Source organism: Macaca fascicularis, chromosome 1 (assembly GCF_037993035.2).
Source record: "Macaca fascicularis isolate 582-1 chromosome 1, T2T-MFA8v1.1".
Lineage (NCBI taxonomy): Eukaryota > Metazoa > Chordata > Mammalia > Primates > Cercopithecidae > Macaca > Macaca fascicularis.
The window spans coordinates 124518787-124529412 of record NC_088375.1 but is presented as its reverse complement, the minus strand read 5'-3'; the positions used below and the strand labels follow the sequence as shown (position 1 = coordinate 124529412).

Here is a 10626-nt window from a genome sequence, read left to right as displayed (position 1 = left end):
CTCCCATCCCGTGCTCACCTCTGGTGCACCTGGAGCGTAAAGAGAAAAGGCAAAGACTCCACCACTGGATGCTGGCTTCACTTTGGCTTCTCCCCGCTGCCTAGTTACTGAGAAGAAAAAAATACGGCAGGACGCCCCATATAGACAATTTTTTTCCCCTCTGTTCTGTGCAAGAGTTACCTTGGTAGTCCTCAGTTAGGTGACTCAGCACTGGGGTTTACTGTGGAGGGTGGGTCTGGGGGTGGCAGAGGGGAGCAGCTTTCTGGGGACTTTCAGACACAGGCGAAAGGAGGCCATTTGTGTTTTGGGGTCTGTAAAGAAGGAGCCCCAACCCCAGTGTGGATCCTGGGGAAGGAAAAGGGACCCAGACTCTGACCGCAAGGGGTGGACCCAGAAGCCCCAGCAAACTGTCAGCCATCCTCAGCCATCCTTGGAGTCAGCCCCCAGAAGATGCACGTGGCCTGTGTGGTGCTCTGGTTGGCACGGGACACTCCGCCTTCTGACCACGTGGGAGTAGTTATCAACAGGTGCCACCTCAGTGGGAATGGGTCAGCGTCCTTGTTCTTCTGGCCGAGGTGCAGAAGTTGGAGCCTCCACCTCCCCTTCCACTTTTTGAGTACGTGAGACCTGGAGGTTCTTGGGCAATTTGAAAAGAGAGGAAGATTCCAGAGGAAGGTATGTTTTTCTTTCAAGTATAGTAAATTAGGTCTGGATGGTTTTAATTAAAATTATACAAATCAAAGAAATGCAATAGTATTTGTACCTCCAATAACTGCTGTCACTCAGTGGTCACAAAATCATCAGTTCCTGTTTATCAAAAGCTTGTGGTATGCCAGGTACTGTGCCAAATCTCCCATTTACATTGTTTTATTTAATCTTCATGACAAGGTAGGTACTTTCTGTCACCATTTTACAGATGAGAAAACTGAGGCTCTCTACAGAGAGGTTAACTAACTTTCCCAAAGTCACACAGCTAGCAAAGCTGTGAATTGGGCTTATAACCCACATTATCTTTCACTCCAAAGTCCTTCAACCACAAGTTTCACTCTATTGCTCTGTCTGGGGGTTCCCTGAATCTATGGGGACTCCGGAAGATATGAACCCGCAGGGAGAAGCCATGGGATCTGGAGGCCCAAGGCCTAAGGAGACCGTAGGGCCTCCTTCAGGTAGCTGTCTTCGGCAGCAGCTGGATCCCATTACACTGTGGACAGCAGTCTTTAGAAAGCCACCTTCTCCCGGGCTGCAAAGGAACAGGGTGACCACAGCCTATGAACCCTTGGGGCCCCTTGAATTCCTACTGCCTACCCAGCAGGGTTTCACAAACACATTGACGTTGACAGGGCAGCCTGTGTGGAGGGTGCAGGAAGCCCGGAGGCCTGTGGCTGCCAGCATTGCTCAGAGTTTCCGCTGAGCTCTTCCTGCAGGGCCCTCCTCAGGGCTCTGCTAGCCAGCGCCCCCTGTCTTGAGGCCTTCGTGGGCCCCAGCTGGCTCTGAGAGAAGCTCAACTGATTCCAGGGCCTCTGAAGGGCCAGGAAGGCCCCATTTTCTGGGTGCCGAGCCTTGGGTTAGCTTCAGAGGCCCTGGTGATAGCCTCAGGATGTCTGAAGGTTCCTTAGGACCAACGCCACTGGGTGGGACAGAGACAGTGCTACTTCCAGTCAGAAGATCCAAGTTCCACTCTCAGATTCAACACTCGCTGGTTCTGCACCCTCAGGCGCGTGTCTCCCTCCCCGAATTCCCTTCCCTATCTACCTCACAGGGCTGTTTAAAACCCTGGGCAAATAGGAAAACACTCAGCCAGTGTTGGTGGCCCTAGTAAGGCTGTGGGCTGACTGTGGGCCTGCCCCTAATTGGTCTTCCCACCTGGAAACTCAGCAAAGAGGCTGGATTTATGGGTTCCGGAAGAGGGGAAGGCATTCCAGGACGAGGGAGGGCTGAGCCCAGGCACAGAGTCCAGAACACACAGGAATGGATTGAGCTCTGTGCCAGAAACTGTTCTAAGTATTTTACACATAGTAACTCATTTACCTCTCTCATCATTCCCATGAGATAGGCATTACTTCACTCCACTTTACAGATGAGGCAATGGAGGCACAGAGGGGTAAAGTAACTTGCTCAAGATCACATCGCTAGAAGTGGGGAGCCAAGATTTGAACCTGGGCAATCTGAGAGGAGACCACAAGTGGAAGCAGTGGTGGTGGGGCTGGAAAGGCTGGGAGAAACGCCAGGGTCTGGGCCGCATCTGCCCTGCCCACTGCTGCAAGGCCAGTGCCCAGAGCAGTGCTTAGCACATAGTAGGTGTTCTGAACCTGTTCCTGATACATGAGCTCTGCAGCAGGTGTGGCTACCTTGCTTGTCTGGGGACGCTGACATTTCACACAACACAGAGAGGTTGGGGTTGCTGCCTCTGCCTTTGGGCTGAGATTCAGCGCTTTTCAGTGGGGCTACTGGACCCTTATAGCAGGAGGGCCCCTCGTGGGAAGGCAGACATTTAAAATCGTTCCTTAATCTCCCTCTGGCCCCCTCCCATTAGGCCCCACCTCGCCTCCTGTACCTCCCTGGGGAGTGTTTTTAGCTCCCAGAACTTGGGATCCAGGTGGGCTGGGGGGCTGGGGGAATGCAGACAAACTTGGAGAAGCATGTTCGCGGCCGGCAGAGGCTGCTGAGAGACCAGCCTGTTTGCATGGCTGGAGCGCTGGGGGCTGGTGAGAAAGGAAGCTTCCTACCCTGCAGCACTCAGACCCCACTAGGAATGTGGCTTGGGGCCAGGATCCCTCTGGGCAAGAAAGGATGACTCGGCAGAAACAGCCTCCTGGCCCCACAGGACAACTGGAGCCGCTGCCCTGGGGGCTGGTGCCAAGTGGCAGAGCTGCTGAATTAATGACCCCTCCGCCTCAGCTTCATCTCCACCCTCCCACACCTCATCCCGCCTCCCACTCCCCCAGCCCTCTTTTAGAAGCCATTCTCTGGGCTGGGGTTTTCAGACTCTCAGAGCGGCAAGAACTCACCCCCTCCACCAACTTTCAGACAGAATTGGGAAGGGTCCTGAGGCTGGAATGGATAACTGGTGAAGGGAGGCAGCCAGCCTTCGAGACCCCCCAGGCCTGCCAAGGGAGTCCAGTACGGGGTGAGGGGTGCATGGGGCAGTGGCAGGAGCTGGCCTGGGCCGGGCCCTGGGGAATTCCAGCCCAGGAGAGCCAACTGGAAGCACGTGTTTCTAGATGGGCACGGAACCCACAAAGCTGCTTCTTCCAGCCCAGCTTCCCAAGGATTAAAGATCTCAGGAATCCTGGGAAATCTGTCTCCTTGTCACCAGAGGCCCCTCATAACACAGGCTCCTGCCCCACTTTGCACCTCAGGTCCTGAGCAGAAGTGGATGATGATGGTGGTGGTGAAAATGCGCATCTTGTGAGAGTCAGGCTGCAGCTGCTAGCGTTCATTGTTTCCCACACATCCTGCTGACCGCTGCTACCTGTTTAAACCCAGGTGCTCCCCAGGGCAGCCTTATCAGGTGGGTAGGTACCAGTATTACCCTCATTTTCTGCAGAGGAAATTGCCTTGCAGAAGGGTAAGTAGCTTGTCCAAGTTCACTCTGGTTGTGGCAGAATACATTTCCAAGACTGGGATCTTAAATGCTCTGCGTGATCGTCTACCTCTTGGAGGAAGGAAAAAGTGTAGAGTTCCTGTGGCTCTGCCCCCTCCCCTGGGTGCCACGCAGTGATTGAGGGTCACCAGGGCCAGCCCATGGAAACACTGACCCTTTCTAGGAGGCATTGCAACATCCAGCAGTTTCCTGCACACCTATCACAGGGGGCTTGGGTCTCGTGAGCAGTGAAGATCCTGAGATGTGGGGCTAGAAGACATGAGCCTGTCTCCTGACTTACTATCTGTGTGACTTTGACACTTAGCTTTGTCTCCCCCTTGGTTCCCTCATCTACAAAACAGAAGAGAAGAATACAAAAACTTTCTCTCCATGACCTGCCCCAGGGAGATCAAATGTAGACCCTAAGTCGGCTGCAGCCAGGGGGCCTGAGAAGATGGAAATCAGCAGTGGATGGCGGGGGTTGAGAGGGGAGGAGATCAGGGATGGGGGCCGGAAGGGAGTGTCGGGGGCTGGTATCACACTACTAGGCTCCCAGGTCTGGAGAGAGGCCAGCAGAGATCAGGATTTCCTTTCATAACAGATTATGGAACAGCTACTTTGCACTAATCCATCTGCCTGATAGAGATCATCTGGGGGTGACCCAGCAGCCTTTGGTGAAGACACAGAACAAAACGACTGCATCTTCCCAGGAAAATCCCATGGGCAAAACGACTCCAGCTGCCAGATAACAGCCAGTTTTTGGCAAGTGCCCGGTTTGCTGACTTCCTTCTGTCCTACTCTAACCTGGCTTCTGTTAGTTGACTGGTTCCTGTTGCCTCAGCAACAGAGCAATAATGGAGGTGGGTGTGAATGGCTATGTTAAATCACTTAATTATTGCAAACAGGCACTCTGCCAAACGGGGGTGGTTACAGCTATGTTAGACTTAGTCACTGCCTGCAACTAAATGTAGCTGAGATGGTCGTAAATATGCATGAAATAATAGACCACCAACAAATACATCTTGGTTGACTGAAGAACCTTTGGAATTATGAAGACATTAGACTACATCCATCACAGTTGTGCATCACTGAGTCCATTTTATTCTATTCAAAACCTTTGCAAACCAGTAATTTACATAGGATGTGTATGGCGAGGCTACCTCAGTTACCCCATTCTTCAACTCTATAAGGTTTTATCAATAACAGCAAGTCCATTCCATTTAGGCTGTTATTATGGCTCTCCCCTGGGACATTCTGTAGTGGTTGTTTTTTGGAAACATCATTTGGTTCATAATCTCTTAGCAACAGGACTTTGAGGGCTAACGGCCGACATAGAAGCCCAGCAAGATGATTGTGACTTGTGGGTAGGCAAACCCACAGCAGCCAAGTCTAAGCACTCTCTGATTATGGGTTTAATTGTTTTAGGTCATTGAACGTCATGGGCACCCACTGCGGGTCAAACTGGCTTTGTTATCTGCCAGTGAACATTTGCCAAGGCAGCCACACACCCAGGGCCTGAGGAGAACTTCCAGAGTCACCGAGTGCTCCAGGCATCACAGCTTGGCCTTTTTGCTGCAGACCCTGGAATGCCTGATGGGGAAGAGGAAGAAAGGAAGGAGGATTTATCTCACTCTGTGTGTGCCTGCCACTTCACCTCATCGTATCCTCACAACCCCCTGTGCAGCAGTGATAGGACTGTCTTGCCAGGCTGCAGGTGAGGAGGCAGCCGCCCAGACCGGGCAGTCACTGGCTGCGCTCACAGGTGCTCAAAGGCTGGCAGAGGCAGAGGCAAGATTCTGATCCAGGTCCTCCTGAGCTCACAGCCTCTGCTCTTTCTGCTCTTTCCATGCAAACACCCACGCCTACGGGGACAGCTGGGTCTTTCCTGGATGTTTGGTCTCCATAAGATTCTGTTCCAGAGTGGAGCATGTGAGGGTCATTGCCACAGACCCATTCCACATGTCAGAGGCCACGCAAACAGTGTATACATCTGGCGCCACTGAGCCCAGCACTCACAGGCAGCCTGGGGCCTGCCTGCCTGCTCTCAGAGTTTGCAATTCCCTTTTTATTTGAGTTCTTTCTGGTCCCTCCCAGAGACTGAGACTGTAGTTTGCCATCTGTATTTAGTAGGAATTAAAAGTTTTAAACATAGCTACCACGTTTTACTATGAGCTGAGCACATACACACCGCTATTTACTCCTTAAAACCTTGTAAAGATGTGATACTGTGGTCCCTGTTTACAGATCAGGAAATTGAGGGTTAGAATGGTTGGATGATTTGCTCTAAGTCACAGAAAACAGGTTCTTTTTTTAATTTTTTAATTTTTTTGAGACAGAGTCTCACTCTGTCACCCAGGCTGGAGTGCAGTGGCGCGATCTCGGCTCACTGCAAGCTCTGCCTCCCGGGTTCACGCCATTCTCCTGCCTCAGCCTCCCCAGTAGCTGGGACTACAGGCGCCCGCCACCACACCCAGATAATTTCTTTTGTATTTTTAGTAGAGACGGGGTTTCACCGTGTTAGCCAGGATGGTCTCCATCTCCTGACCTCGTGATCCGCCCACCTCGGCCTCCCAAAGTGCTGGGATTACAGGCGTGAACCACCGCGCCCGGCCTGAAAACAGGTTCTTATTGTGATACCCACAGCCCACCCCCTGCCCTGCTCTGTAGCTCCATTACTCCTGAGCAGGGGTGGACGCCTGGAGAAATATGCAGGTTTGTGCTTTGGGGCCCTGCACTCACAGGGGCCTTTTCCAAGGCCCTAGAAATCTATTCAGATGGTCACATATCTTTGTAAAATTTGCAAAGGTAAGATGTTTTTATCTTCTTTTAATAAAGGAGCATCTCGCATCCCCTCATTGTATAAACTTCAGTTTCCACAGAACCTAGGTCCATCCTGCTAGTGAGTATATACCTTGAACATTCTACCTAAGAATATACTCTTCCTTCTAGCCACCACCACTTAATTTTTTCTCCTTGGCACTTCTCATGAATACACTATATACTTTATGTATTAATCTTATTTATTGTAGTTTTTTTTTTTTTTTTTTGAGATGGAGTCTTGCACTGTCACCTGGGTTGGAGGCGTTGGAGTGCAGTGGCATGATATTGGCTCACTGCAACCTCTGCCTCCCAGGTTCATGCCATTCTCATCCCTCAGCCTCCTGAGTAGCTGGGACTAAAAGTGTGCACCACCACACCTGGCTAATTTTTATATTTTCAGTAGAGACAGAGTTTTGCCATGTTGACCAGGCTGGTCTTGAACTCCTGACCTCAAGTGATCCATCCACCTTGGCCTCCCAAAGTGCTGGGATTACAGGCATAAGCCACTGCACCTAGCCAATCTTATTTATTGTAGATTGTAGGCACTACTCTCCACAAGTTTTTTTTAGGTGAATGAATGCAAGCATCATCCTTATACTTAAAAGAGTCCTGTAGCATAGACGGAGTCATGATAATTTTCACATTCTAGACAAAGACGTGGAAGATGGCATGCTCAAAGGCACCTACTAGCAAACCTAATCCCCTTTCTATGTTCTGAGCTCCCTTTGAATTTGGCCACGTCTCGGTTTCCTCTGGCCATGACATCATAATTTACTCATAGACTAGATATCAGCTCACTAGTGTTTCATCCTTGACTCTTCTCTTAACAAGTTTCTCTTTCCCTCTAAATTTTATCAACCACCTCCCAAATATCTCTTGAACTTTAGCACTTCTATCTCCACAGCCCCAACCCAGAGAAAGTGTCCAGTAGCCTCCCGACCCCAGCCTCTTCCCTCACAGCCTCCCAAGGCTTATCTGATCAGACAATCCTCATTTCTTAGAGATTGTATTTGAAGTCCTCAGCCCAGCCCACAAGGTCCACACTGAGTTTTGTTTTGTTTCAGTTTCTCAAATGCAGTGTCTCCTTTCTGACTCAGAGCCTTTGTACATGCTATGTCCCTTTCTGATGCCAGAACATTCTTGTTCTCTCCTTTCCTCCGATCCTACTTAGTTTTTACTCACCCTTCTGGTCTCCAAGCAAGTGTTACTTCCTCAGGGTTACCTTCCATGTTCTCCCAGCTTGGGTCAGAGCCTCTGTGAATGATTTTTACAGCTCCTTATATATTTCTGCTTAGAACTGATTACAACTGTTGTTAAACAACCAAACTGTTTCATCTGTTGTAGCAATCCCTCCCCTCCACCTTCCTCCTCAGCCAGGCATAAGCTCACGGAGGGCAGAGACTACGTCTGCCTTGGTCCCTGCTATATCTTTGTTTTGTTTGTTTGGCCTAAGGAATAAAGATGTTTATATGTGCCGAGTGCAGTGGCTCATACCTATAATCCCAACACTTTGGGAGGCCAGGGCAGCTGGATCACCTGAGGTCAGGAGTTGGAGACCAGCCTGGCCAACATATTAAAATACAAAAATTAGCCAGGTGTGGTGGCAGAAGGCTGTACTCCCAGTTACTGGGAGGTTGAGATATGAGAATCACTTGAATCCAGGAGGTGGAGGTTGCAGTGAGCTGGGATTATGCTACTGCACTCCGGCCTGGGTGACAGAGTGAGATTCTGTCTCAAAAAAAAAGATGTTTATATGTAACCTTCCAAAGTGCTTCACATCAGCAAGCAGCAGCACTCAATGTGGTTATTTAGCAGCATAGGTCCTTCCATGCTTGTCATCCCTAGGACTTGAGGCCGGATCAGTGCCACATCTGGGTTGAAGCCAGCAGGAAAGGGAATTGGTTTTCTGGGTCTTGGCTTCCTTCCGGTGGTCTATTATAGAAGAACAAACCACCCCAAATTTAGTGCTGTAAAACATCAACCATTTCATTATCTTCACAGATTCTGTGAGTCTGCAAGGAATTCTGGGGAATTTGGACAGAACACAGTGAGGGTGGCTTGTCTCTGCCCTGCAATGTCTGGGCCTCAGTTGGGAAGACCCAAATGGTTGAGGTCTGAACCGTCTGGAGGCATCTTTGCTTACCTGGCACGTGGCTGGAAGACTGTACCAGAGCACCAACATGTGGCCTCTCCAACGTGGTGGCCTCAAAGGAGTTGGGTTTCTTTTATGGTGGCTCAGGGCTCAAGAGTGAGTGTTCCCAGAGAACAAGGTGAAGCTACATAACCTTCTGTGTCCTAAGCCTCAGAAGTCACTTTTCTTCCCATGGTACTCTTTGATAGAAGACTGCCCAGGTTCAAGTAGAGGTGTCCTAGACCCCCCACCTCTTGATGGGAAGACAGTGGAAGAATTTGTGGCCATATTTATAAACCACTACAGCCCAAAGGGGCACATGCCAATTTTACTCACATTCCACCTGTGAGAGTGTAGTTATATGGTGTCACCTAAATGCATAGGGCTGGAAAATGCTGTCCCTACTTAGACAGCTTCAACTGCATTACAAGGGAAGAAGAGGCTGGGCACAGTGGCTCATGCCTATAATTCCAGCACTTTGGGAGGCCGAAGTGGAAGAATTGTTTGAGACCAGGAGTTCGAGACCAGCCTGAGCAACATATCTTCAAAAATTAGCCAGATGCACTGGTGCACCTGTGGCCCCAGCGACTCAGGGGGCTGAGGTGGAAGTATCACTTGAGCCCAGGTGGTTGAGATTGTAGTGAGCTGTAGTGCCACTGCACTCCAGCCTGGGCAACAGAGCAAGTCCCTGCCTCAAAAAAAAAAAAAAAAAAAAAAAAAAAAAGAGAGAAAGAAGAAAGGAGAATAGATTTTCGTGGACTGTTAGCAATCTGTCACAGTCACTTCTCTGGCTACCAAACATCTAAGCGTCTCACTCCCCACATATGCAATACACTTCTCCTAGGGGGAAAAAACCCGAATCCCAGTGATGGTATCTGCTGCTGCGTATTTGTTGAACAACTAACTGACTGGATGTTGCAGAGTAGCTATGTCCAGCCCATCCATTATGAAGATGGGTGGGCAGAGACAATGTTTTATTTCTTTATTTCTTTTTTTTTTTTGAGATGGAGTCTCACTTTGTTGCCCAGGCTGGAGTGCAGGGGCGCGATGTTGGCTCACTGCAACCTCTTCCTCCAGGGTTCCAGCAATTCTCCTGCCTCAGCCTCCCAAGTAGCTGGGATTACAGGCACCTGCCACCACGCCTAGCTAATTTTTGTATTTTTAGTAGACATGGGGTTTCACCATGTTGGCCAGGCTGGTCTTGAATCCTGACCTCAAGTGATCCACCCGCCTTGGCCTCTCAAAATGCTGGGATTACAGACGTGAGCCACCGCGCCCAGCCAATGTTCCGTTTCTTAACCTTGAGCCTCGGGTGGGCTAGTTCTAAGTGGGGAGGCAAAATGAGGTAGACTCTGGCCTGTTAAGAATGGAGAGAGATCTGCGTTTCCCTTTGTCTTGGCACTTAATTCAATCATTTACAGAGTGGGAAACATGAATAAATGTTCATTGAAAAGAACATCTATCTCATGCTGCATCTTAAATTAATTCCAGATGGATCAAAGAGTTACATGTGAAAAATAAACACAGGAAAGGCTAGAGGAAAGGCATAGGAGCAAACAGTTCACAGAAGATTAAAAAAAGGCCAGTGGTGGTGTGAAAATATGTGTTCTTGAGGATGTGGGGAGGCAGGAACTCTCAGACATTGTCAGTAGGTGTTTAAGTTGATCATTTTTAGATTTGGCAATAGCTTTTGAGGTGCCAAATGTTCCATACCTTTTTATCCAGAAACTCCTCTTCTAGGTATTTATTCTACAGATGTACAATATTCCCCCAAATAAGCAAAAACTCTGTCAAGAATGTTCAGGTCGGGGGCGGTGGCTCATGCCTGTAATCCCAGCACTTTAGAAGGCCGAGGCGGGTGGATCACCTGAGGTCAGGAGTTGGAGACTAGCATGGCCAACATGGTGAAATCCCATCACTACTAAAAATACAAAAATTAGCTGGGCATGGTGGCGTATGCCTGTAATCCCAGGTACTTGGGAGGCTAAGGCAGGAGAATTGCTTGGACTCGGGAGGTGGAGGTTGCAGTGAGCCAAGATCGCACCACTTCACTCCAGCCTGGGCGACAGAGCAAGACTCTGTCTGGAAAAAA

General features: G+C 49.7%; 1 long non-coding RNA gene across 1 annotated transcript; it reads left to right on the top strand.

Annotated features, from left to right (window-relative positions):
* The first annotated feature begins 318 nt into the window (after positions 1-318).
* LOC135968679 (uncharacterized) lies at positions 319-4449 on the top strand. Its single transcript, XR_010583619.2, has 3 exons — positions 319-675; positions 3360-3511; positions 4185-4449. It is a non-coding gene; the product is annotated as an uncharacterized lncRNA (long non-coding RNA).
* Positions 4450-10626: the final 6177 nt, after the last annotated feature.